The sequence below is a fragment of the Cuculus canorus genome, chromosome 3 (genome assembly GCF_017976375.1).
Source record: "Cuculus canorus isolate bCucCan1 chromosome 3, bCucCan1.pri, whole genome shotgun sequence".
NCBI lineage: Eukaryota > Metazoa > Chordata > Aves > Cuculiformes > Cuculidae > Cuculus > Cuculus canorus.
The window spans coordinates 99,699,037-99,710,506 of NC_071403.1; positions in this window are offsets into that span (position 1 = coordinate 99,699,037).

The following is an 11,470-nucleotide window of genomic DNA, read 5'->3' on the forward strand; positions in this document are numbered from 1 at the left end:
TTTCTCTCAATGTGCCAATCTGATCTCATCCTGCTTGTGTTTATTTAAAGTATTGCTGTACAGATCTGACTTAGCTATGCTGTACCATTTTAGATTCCCACCTACCTGCTTCTCTGTTGATCAAAAGACAAGCAGCTTTTGTGTTTTAGTGTGACTACAGCTCCTTTATATGTTTAGCTCCCTGCTTGAGGTCATCTCTTGTTTCCATCATTCACTTTGTTACATGTTTTATCAGTGCTGCTGTGCTTTGCTCTTTTTACATCTGAAAGGTCATATTCCCCCAAATACCTTATTTTTCCGTCTTCAAAAACCTCTCCTTATTATCAAAGCTCTCCTTTGCTGTGATGCCTGGGTTTAAATACCAATTTGGATTATTGAGAACTACTTTCTCCAATGATGAGTACTTCCAGCTTCTGTCTATATGCAGCTTGACTAGGAATTTCGAATAGAAGAATCTCTGCTGTGCTGTTACTGGGGCTGGCAGCTGTGAGTTAACATCAACCTATGATTGCATCAGCAACAGCTTTTAAAAATTACCAAAGACCAATAACAATAAGGATTCAAGTCATGGGAATAGGCTTCCGTAGGAGAAAAAAACCCACATCCTCCATCTGTGAAAGCAGTTGCCATTCCTAGTGAAGGAAGAAAAACACTGTAGTAAGAAGATGTATTCTGAATGCTTGTGGCAACTAACTGAAACAGCATTGTTGGAAATCAATTTTCCTTGCCTGTTATGTTAAGTCTGTTTTGGAAAAGCTTGTTACCCTGTTTTTCGCTTTCTCAGTCTTTTGGACTTTAAGGTGAGTTGTGGGGAAGCTGAGTATATGTTGTTGTAGCGTTTGATGTTGTAAGGACCCTGCCTTTGACCTTTAAAAAGCTGGAAGCAATCCAGTTTTTAAGTCCCCTCATGACAGCTTTGGAAGTTCATCTGATCTATAAATACAGAAATACTGATTTTTCTGGCCTTTGTCAGGTGGCCTCTGGATTCTATTGGGTAGCTATGGGATGATTTCAAACAGGTATTTTTTTCAGAGAACTTCTATGCAAAGTTATATCAGAAAATGACTAAATGGGATTTGCTTTTATCACTTTGAAAGAGCTTTAAAGGTTAAGCAAAAAAAATTGGACAGAAATTCATAGAATGAAAATTCTATGACTTGTGAGGTAAAACACAACTTTCAGGAGTCAGTGTCCAGAACTTAAAAAGGGTATCCAAAACCAGCTGAATATGTTATATTCTTTGGAATAATATTGATTTATCCTAGAGAAATATGCATTGTCTTTTAAAAAAATGTGCTGAAAGAGAAGCTGTGGTGAAAATACCTTTCTGGCAGCTCTCTGCACTGATGTAGCTACATTTTTTGGGATATGAATATGTACTTTGGTAAATATCCTACATTTAGAAGTTAGTTGGAAACTTCGAAGTAAATGGCATACATGTTAAAAGTCTAATTGTATAAATATATCTTCCATGATTTTTGTAAGAAAACTTCTTAATGCTGTCGATATCGAGTTCATTCTATGAATATTTTTTCTGTTTTGGCACGTTACTCGCATACAAGTAGATGGATGTCTGCTTAATCTTCAACTAATAATCTACAGTGTTTAATTTGTTGTTTCTAGGAGAAACGCACTCTGAGATAGATAGATATATATATATATATATATATATTTAATCCTTTATCCAGTGGTCGTCTTCAGTTTATAAACACATCTAAGTTTTAACAGTGCAATAAGGATTTTGGCCTGGGTATGTAAAGCAGATGTGTTTGTTCTAGTGTTTTAATCAGTTTTGGGAGCAGAGAATGGGTGAAATCAAACCAATATTTCTTCCAGCTCTCCTAAATCTGCATTTAAGGTGGTAGGCTATAGTTACAGGAAATACTCTGCTAATGCAAACAGTATGCAAGGTGATTAGAAGTGCAGTGCTTTATATCCACAACTCAGTCTCTACTTTTAGTCATGGACACCTTTTTTTATGAGAAGGATATGGAGCTGTTGGTAGCACATCCAGGAGAGGGCTACAAAGATGAGTGGAGGTCTGGAGCACCTCCCATATGAGGACAGGCTCCGAGAGCTGCGGCTCTTCAGCCTCGAGAAGAGAAGGCTCCGAGGAGACCTTATAGCGACCTTCCAGTACCTAAAGGTGCTACAGGAAAGCTGGGGAGGGACTGTTTACAAAGGCTTGTAGGGATAGGACGAGGGGGAATGGGTATAAACTGGAGAGGGGCAGATTTATATTAGACATAAGGAGGAATCTCTTCATGATGAGAGTGGTGAGGCACTGGCACAGGTTGCCCAGGGAAGCTGTGGCTGCCGGATCCCTGGAGGTGTTCAAGGCCAGGTTGGATGGGGCCTTGGGCAGCCTGGTCTGGTGGGAGGTGTCCCTGCCCATGGCAGGGGAGTTGGAACTTGATGATCTTTAAGGTTGCTTCCAACCCAAACTATTCTATGACACCATTTTTTCATTGTACTGGGTGACAAATTTTAAAATGGTGAAATACACTTTGCATTCATCTCTTTTTTCCTACTCATCCTTACCTTAAAAACATTTAGCAAGTTCCATCCTGTTGCTTCAGGGATTACAATTGCTGCATGTAATTTCCCACTCAACTTACTAGAGGGGAAAAATGCAGAGATCCAAGCCTGTGAGTATTTGCCGCAACCTTTTTTGTATGCAGTTATTGGATTTCGCGTGCTGCTTCTATGAACTGAATGAAAAGAAAACAAAAACTATATGTCATAAATGGAACTTCTGATTTGGTCTTAGTAGCCTCTTAGTAGCTCTGAACTGCATTAAGTAAAAGGTTTGGGATTAAACTAAGGAAAAGGAGGAAAAAATGTACAAAACAGGTATTGTATTATCACTGACTTAAAGATGTTGTATGTCTTTACATTCAGCTGAAATATTTGGAAGATCTATCTTTGAAATGCAAACTAGTTTTGTTCAGAGTGTGTTAGAGTCTTATTGTATTGGTAGTAAGAACTACAGTGCATCGCAGAACTAAAACCATGTTAACTATGGGAGAATGCATTGATGATCCTAAAGATCTTTTCTAACTTAAATGTTTCTGTGATTCTATATGATGAAAGATGTTTGCTTTAATTTTCCTCAGGCCTGGGGCACAGAATGAGTATGTGTAGTAGTTGTCACTCTACTATTTGAGTGAGAGGGGTGCAGGGAATTTAAATGCACTATATGAAAACTGGATGAATGTAGGATTATGGGGTTTTTTTGGTGCACTAGTATAGATGAGGTAGGGGCCTGAAAACATTTTATGCCGATGCATAATGTGAGATACGACACCTGAAGAGCCCACACAATTCAGTAGATTCATTAAGTTCAAAATGGAAACCCCTGGTATTCGCTGCAAGTGATGCTATTTTCACCTTTCGCTAAACTGCTTTCATCCTGGTAACTGGATCCTTGAATGCCACGTGATTCTGAAATAACTGTACAAACTGGTAGGAGTGCTTATGCATTCACATGGCATATAATGTTACTGCTCTGTTGTCAGATAAAAGCTTCTTAGTTTCACTTCAAGGGAATGGCTTATAGTACAGTTCATAATCCTAAATGCTATATACCGTGGTGAAGACCTAACTGAAATTCCTTTCACTGTAGGAAAACTGGCACTAACAATAATTTAAAACCACACACGCACAAAAGCCAAACACCAGAGCCTGCCCTTGACAAAACCTACTTTGACTACATTTGTTTATTTGTTTCAGAAGTCCCTTTAAGCCAGCATAGGAAGAGGCAGACTCATCTCACAGGAACTTTGCTATAGGAAATGTTAAGTGAAAAATTCTTGAGACAGTTCCAAATTAAAAAGTAGGGGTTGGGAGGTAGTCAATACGGCTTGAGCTAAGTAAGTACAATTGTCCAGGGAAAATGCAATCAGTTTTTAAACTGAAACTTAGGAACATTTCCATGAATGATTCTGGCTTCTGGGCTTCTATTCCCCACCTGTTAATCAGGACTGGTGCCTTACTCCTCCTTTTCAAAAGCAGTGAGAGGAGAAATACCTTAAAAGTAAGGAAGTCCAGTATTTTGGTGTTCTTTTCCTTCCTGTGGCAGTAGTATCTGTAATGGTGTTGGAAAGCTATAGAGGATTACAGTTCTGGCATTACAACACTGGAATCAGTTTTGCCTTGCTGAAGTGGAATCCCATCCAGTGGTGTGTCTTGCACTATAATTAGCTTTATATAGAGAGACAGGATGGCTGAGTTGTCTGGTGTGGGCTGAGTCATTTAGTGGGAAGTGTGCTGTTTGTAAAGGAAGACAGATGTGGGAAGAATTGGATTCTTATCTGTGCAAATGGGAATCTGCACTGAGTTTTATTCCTTCTTATGCCGTTTCTTCTCTACAAAATAATCCTCCCATGCAAAGCATAGCAAATTCTGCGTATGTTTAGTACATATGTAGAAATGGTATAATTAAGAAAAATAAGCCCAAAAATTAACCCTGAAGAACTTAATAAAGAAAATTAAATATGGCTAGTGACTGTCTCTACATTGCAAGAATTTCCTTAAATGAACTGAACAGTTTTTAACAGCAATAAAACCCTAGAAGATATGGATAGCATAGGAGAAGCCTCTTGGAAATTTTTTGTGTGTGTGTGCGCTGCTGTCTAGTGCTGTTCTGTTGGTAAAAGCCTGTGGTATTTTTAATATCTTAAAAATATCTTAGGATCATTAGACAGATGGGAGACTTACACAATATGAGTCCCAGTTTAATGATTATCTTTTGTAATTTTTGTGGTATGGAACTAAAGTTTGTTCAGCTGTATCATTAAATGATACTGAAATGATTTTTGAATGGCAAGCTGGGAACTTAATTAAATTAAGAAATTCCAAGCCAACCATTTAGAGATAATTAGGAGGAGTTGACCAATTAGTGAACTTGGCAGGTAATGTTTGGGGTGATGACCACCAGGTATCTCTAAAGATGCCCTTGGAGCATGCCCAGAAGATGCAAGGAATGAATTTGGCATTTATTATAATTACATGTAAATTTGTCATTAAATGTATGATGAATAATGTAAGTTTGTGTATAAATGAAGGCAACAAACCCCTTGCTTTGATTTGAAGAAAACCCGCAAGCACCCGGGATTTGCACAAACCTGAGAAAATGTCTCTCTCAGTGATGTAGTTATTGGTTTATTGCTCACTGGGTAATATATTCATATTTTGGGCAGCAGTGCTTTTCAGACAGCAGTTGGTCAACCTTCTTAGCCTGTGAGCACTGCTTGCTTATGTACTGAGTGCATTGACAGTGTTTTTCTGGTGGTGATGGAAAGTGTGCTTCTTGTATTCCTTTTGGTTTTGGACTTGTATATCGTAAATGTGCAATTTGAGAGGTGCTGTATACGTGCATAGAAGGTAGACGTAGAGCAGCTGTGAGATAGTACAGGAACTGGGATTGATGTCTGATGTGTGGGAGCAAGAAGGAAGAGAGTGAGGCTCTGAGCACGATGTGAATGTGCTGTGGTCCTGTGTAAAAGGAAAGCAGCATGCCCTGCCTGTGTAAGAACTGAAAGGAAGTTGTGCTACGTGGCTGAAGAAGGGACCGTGGAGAGGTTTGTAGGGCAATTTGTTTAGAAGGTAATACATAAAACTTGGGGGGGCGGTTTAGCAATTCTTCTAACTTATGGAAAGTAAGGATTGTTTTCAATTTTAGTCTTTGTATTTTTTTATATATGCCCAGAGAAGTCGTGGATGCCCCATCCCTGGAGGTGTTCAAGACCAGGTTGGATGAAGCTGGGAGCAACCTGACCTAGTGGAAGGTGTCCCTGCCTATGGCAGGGAGGTAGGAACTGGATGATCTTTAAGGTCCCTTCTGACCCAAACCATTCTGTGATTTTCAGGTTAATGTGGAATTTAAGGTTAAATTCTTAAGATCTTTGGAAATGGCTTTGTGTAGTTGTGAAATGTTTCTTCGATGCTGAGGTCTGGTTTGTACTGACCAGAGAGCAACTTCCTTGAATATAGAACCTTGCATATGCCAGCTCTTGCTGCACAGCATACTAGGTCAGTCCAGCTCAGTTGGAGAAAAGTTATTTTCCTTGTTTGTTTTACTAATATGTGTACTTTTACTTCTTTGTTTTCACGCCCAATGTTCACATTGGTTTTACAAACACTGTCATGTTCCTGTTGCTGGACTGTTATGGTCTGATGTGGAGTCAATGAACTGTTGGTCAGAAACAGCCATTGTAAAAGCCTTGGGACGCAGTTCAGTATGACAGGGTAAACCTTTCTGTACATAAACTGGAGATTTCTGATCTAAACTGAGCTCTTTCAGCTGGGAATTATTTGAAGGGAGCACAACCTGAGTAGGTTTGATAATGAAATGCCTGCCACCAATTTGGTATACGTGGGGGGAAGAAGCAAATTAATTGCAGCAAGCCTGTATAGGTGCACTGGTAGAGACAAAAAAAGGATTAAACTCCTTTTTCTAAGCTCTAGTGAGGCAGAGTGTAGTGCTGTATGTAACTGTGTGATTCTGTGTGTAATTCCTGCAGATGGCAAAACTGAGGCTCTGTGAAAAGTTTGTGTAGTATGGCAATAGTGAACATGTAGCGTCAGCCTTTAGAGTCAGGGGCAGAACACAGTACTCCTTGCCTGACATCTTCTCCCTGAAAATCCTTTCATTCTTCCACATGAGGAAGTGCTCAACAGACCAAAACTTGCTCCTCTGTTGCTCTTCAGTGAACCTAAATAGTTGATATCTCAGATAAGTTGTAGCAAGGATTGATGTAGCTTGCTATGGGCTACTGTCGTTTGGTTACCCAAAGGATGGATGTGGTGGTGATGCAGTGCAATGCCATTTTACTTTTGAGCTTCTGCTTGGCTTCCTTTTGGGCTGCTTAGCTGTGCTGTCTGTACCATGAATTTCCCATTTCAGAGATCTTTCAGTAGTGCCCACTCTTGAGTTTATGGCCATCAAAAACTTCAGCAACAGTCTTTCAGGGTTTAATACTATGCTGAGCATCTCCTGCTTGTGCATGGGTAAAATCGAGGTCTGGGTTCTCACACTGGCAAAAGTTTTAAGGACTAGTCTAGAGTATTCTCTGGGAATTTTCATCCTCTAGGACAGAAAGTGTGATGGATGAATGCTGTAAAGGGAAGAATAATAAGAGCATAAACTGAGAAGGGTGCAGTTATGTGTGTGCCTCCTGGAGACGCAGCAGACCTGGAGTTTAAAGTACATTTTTCTGTGGATGCATAGAATCATAGAATAGTTTGGGTTGGAAGGGACCTTAAAGTTCATCTAGCTCTACCCCCGCTGCCATGGGCAGGGAACACCTCCCACTGGATCAGACTGCCGAAGGCCCCATCCAACCTGGCTTTAAACATCTCCAGGGATGGGGCAGCCACAGCTTCCCTGGGCAACCTGTGCCAGTGCCTCATCACTCTCTTCATGAAGAAATTCCTCCTTATGACGAGTTTATATCTGCCCCTCTCCAATTTATAGCCATTCCTCTTAGTCCTATCACTACATGCCCTTGTAAAATATCCCTCCCCAGCCCTCTTGTAGGCCCCTTCAGGTACTGGAAGGTCACTATAAGGTCTCCCAGCATGACAATAGAGCATTTGACCCTCTGTAGGCCAGGGCATTGGGGAGGAGTCACCTCTGCATTCTACTATTCCTGCAGCTATGCTAACAGCAGGTGTTAGAGGATAATTGTTTTTATTAAGAATAGTGGGAGAAGCCAGCCATGCTGATCACCCATGAGGGGCAGGGTCGAGGTGCCTCCTTCCCCTGAGACATCACGTGAACGAAGCAGTAGGTAATCACAGTGTTTATAATGCCATTAACCTTTAATTGCATAGTCCATTAGTGGCCTAAGAGCATTTTAAAAATAAAATAAACCCCCCCCAAAAAAAAACCCACCAAACCATTTCTCAGCTCCCCATGTGATTACATTTTGCCACCCTCTAGAACTTCAGGCTGATGGCAAAAACTTCATGCATGGTCCGAGATGCCCAGGGTGAAAAATACAGCATCAGGAAACTCATTCCTTGATAGCGCCTTTCATTTGACATCTGCCCTCTGTGTCAAGGGAGGAGTGCTGAATGAAATGTAGCTTTAAAGGTCTTATTATCCATCAGTCTCGTGGGAGGCATTGAGGAAAAACTGACAACCATAGTGTTTGTCTCTTTACATGGCCCTGACTCTGTAAATAATGAGTTCGTATTTAGAGGTACAGTCCATTATGTTAGACCAGTTCCATTGGTAACAAACCATTTAATGAAAAAGCATTAAGCAAGAGAACTTTTCAACAATAAACATCTTCCTACACTTAGCTCGTTAGGGTGCTTAATCACCCCTCTGTATTGTTTGTGATCTGTATGGTATCGAATGGTACCAAGTAACTGGAAAGCTACTTGGCATTTGTATAGCGTCAAAGAGCAGACTACTTAGTCAGCCCATGCATCTAAATAATTATATATAAGAAATACTTGTGGAAATTAATCCCTCCATTTTATAGAAATAACCATGGCAATCTGTGAGGAGATAGCAGCTATTACTGCCCACATATTGGCTGATTTTGTTTTTCTATCTAACCCTGAGGTAAACAGAACAACTGGCACAGAATATGAAGTGTTTCCTTTACTGTTTAATGGTTTTCAGTGGTTTCTGCTAACACAGTTGCATTGGATAGTTACTCCCGCTAAACTATGAAATTGCTCAGGAAAGAATCATTTCAGAATTGCTTGAGAGCAAGCCAGAAGTATAATGCCTGCATACATGAAACATATTTTAAAGGGAAAAAGTTAAAGCTCAGTGGGAACTGGTGATCTGCCTCTCTTAAGATGAAGTTAGCAGCTTCCCTTATCAAATAATTTTAAGATGAGCAGCTCCTCAGGATGAGAAAAAAGAAATTAGGTCTGTAAGAAAAACAAAATATCTGTGTGGTTTTATTTTTAGTCTATGAGGAAAAACATATAGGAGGAGGTACCAGATTCTTGGGCTTGTTCTCCACGGTCTGTGGTAGCTGATTGTCGAGATTCTATTTTAAGCTTCTTGGCTGTACTTTTCCCTCCAGGTTTATAGAAGAATTTTTAGTACTCAAGGTCCAGATGTCCAGACAAAGCATACCTGTGCTCCACTGGTACCTGCTTGTGCAGCAGCTCTTCTTACATAGAAACATGGAGTTGATCTGAAATACGACTGAAGTCTGGCTCTAAGCACAGTCAGTCTGGATGTAAAAACCATATGTTCGCCAAGACAGTGACCTGGTTGTTTCCAGGATAGTTTATATTCTATGTTAACCTTAAAATAATTGAGTGTGTCCCTGCATCTTTGCATGACCTGTAGCCACAAGAGGAAGGCTGAGGTGCATGGGCTCATCTGTACACAGTCTTTGTTTTGTGCACGCGGTGTTTATCTGCCACAGCAGCATAATCCTCCGCTTTTCAGCCAGACTCTTGGCAATTTAGACACGATCTGTCCTACTTAAGGTACAAATAAGCCTTTAATGTTACTTAGGGATTACATTAGGACAAGAGCAGCTCTTTTCAAGACACTGTTCCCATGTGGCAAGGTTCACAGAGCAGGCCTTGGCTGTTGCACTCCTGGAAGATGTTCTAATAATCATAGAATTGTAGAATCACTAGGTTGGAAAGGACCCACTGGATCATCGAGTCCAACCATTAATGAGAAAGTGATGGTTTCCCGACTGTGTGTACAGAGAGCAGTGGCAGCTTCTGGCTACCAAAATACTGAATTAGTCTTTAGCAGTTGTATGAAGTAAGAAGTATGAACACGAAGGGTAACATCCCTGTATCTTAAGATCAAGCACTCATGCCCATGCAGGCATTAAACCTCATGAAGCTTACTGGCTTGAAGAAAAGGGGGTGGGTGCTGGAATATGTTCTTGGAACCAAGATTTCAACAGGGTTTGGGTCGTAGCAATGTAGTACTTGAATGAAGTGGGGTTAGGTCCCTCATGCTCTGCAGATTTCATGCTGGCACAAGGCTTACGGCAATCCAAGGCAGAAACTAGCAGTAAGGAATAAGAGCTGATTAAATTAGCAATTAGATGCTGGTGAATTATACACAAAACTGCATCTTGAGTGGTCATATGGTATTGCTCATAGAGCAGCTATTGTGATAAGTTACCTGTCTGTGTCCCAGTGATGTGCCAAAGATGCTTTCTGGACCTTGCTGAAGTGCTGATACGCATCTGGAGTATGTAAATGCTCTGACACCCACCTTCTCTTGTTGTATGCCCATGCTGCAAAGTGATAAATACAAGGACCCTCAAACTCTGCCTTCTTCAAAAGAGATGCTGACCATGACTTTTGTCAAGTTCTGTGTGACAGTCCTGACGTGGTACCAAGCAAACTTTCAGCTTGGCTGGCCTTGGCTCTGCGGGTTCATGTGTCAGACTTTATGTTAGAAAGGAAAAAGAAGCACTAAAATCTGATAAAATGTTAATGATTTGCTGTCTTGTTATGCAGTTGTCTTCTAGATGAATACATCCTTTGTATTTTCTTCAAATACAAGGGAGTCATTCCTGGTTCCTGTTAGCCTGGTAGGAAAGACTGGGAATGAGCAGGATGCTGATAGGACTGGTTAGACTTGATAATCTAAGAGGTCTTTTCCAGCCTAGTGATTATATGATTCTGTGGTTGGCTATGTTGGATGCAATGCTGTGTCTGGGAATGCATTTCAAAAATAAACAGGCAAAACAAAGCAACCCTGTTTCCTGTATAACCACTGTACAATTTGCTTGTCAGTGTTACTCCTAATTGACGTTTTTCAGTGAATGTCCTACTTCATCTTGTTTTTTTTTTTACATACTACTTGCCTCTCTCAATATTGCTGCAGGGTCCAAGCCTTACCTTGCAGGAGCTGGTTTTACACAACATCTGTGATCTAGGAGATCTTTCTTTGTTCTTGTGGTGAGTGATGAGATTTTTGGGAAGGTTGGAGACATTGCTGGGGTGTATGGGTGTGTACATAAGCATAAAAACAAAGGCACAGAATATATATTTTATATATATATTTATATACACCTATATATATATATATAAAAATCTGTATTCTCAACTCTGATTCTGTATTGTGGCAACCCTGTATCTTAGAAACATGCTTATGGTCTACGAAAAAAAGCCCAACAAACCAACAAAACAAACCACAAAACCCAAAAAGTGCAAAACAACCAACCGAAAAAATTCAGACAAACAAAACCCAGCAACCCCGAATTCAGGGTGCTGGAACTTTCCCAACCCCAGCACTGAGCTGTCTCTGTGCTCCCCACCATCTTGAGCCCCGATGGCTCAGCTGACCCGCACATACACAGCAGGCAGCTGCATTTCAGTTGTCCTTTGCTCTTGCCTCAAACTCACTTTGCTTTCTGCCATGTTTAGGTTTTCAGAAGAGCTCTTGGGTAGTGCAGAAAGCCATGGAAATACTTAAACTTTGAGTTTAGGGAAAATACAAGGCGGGGAGTACGAA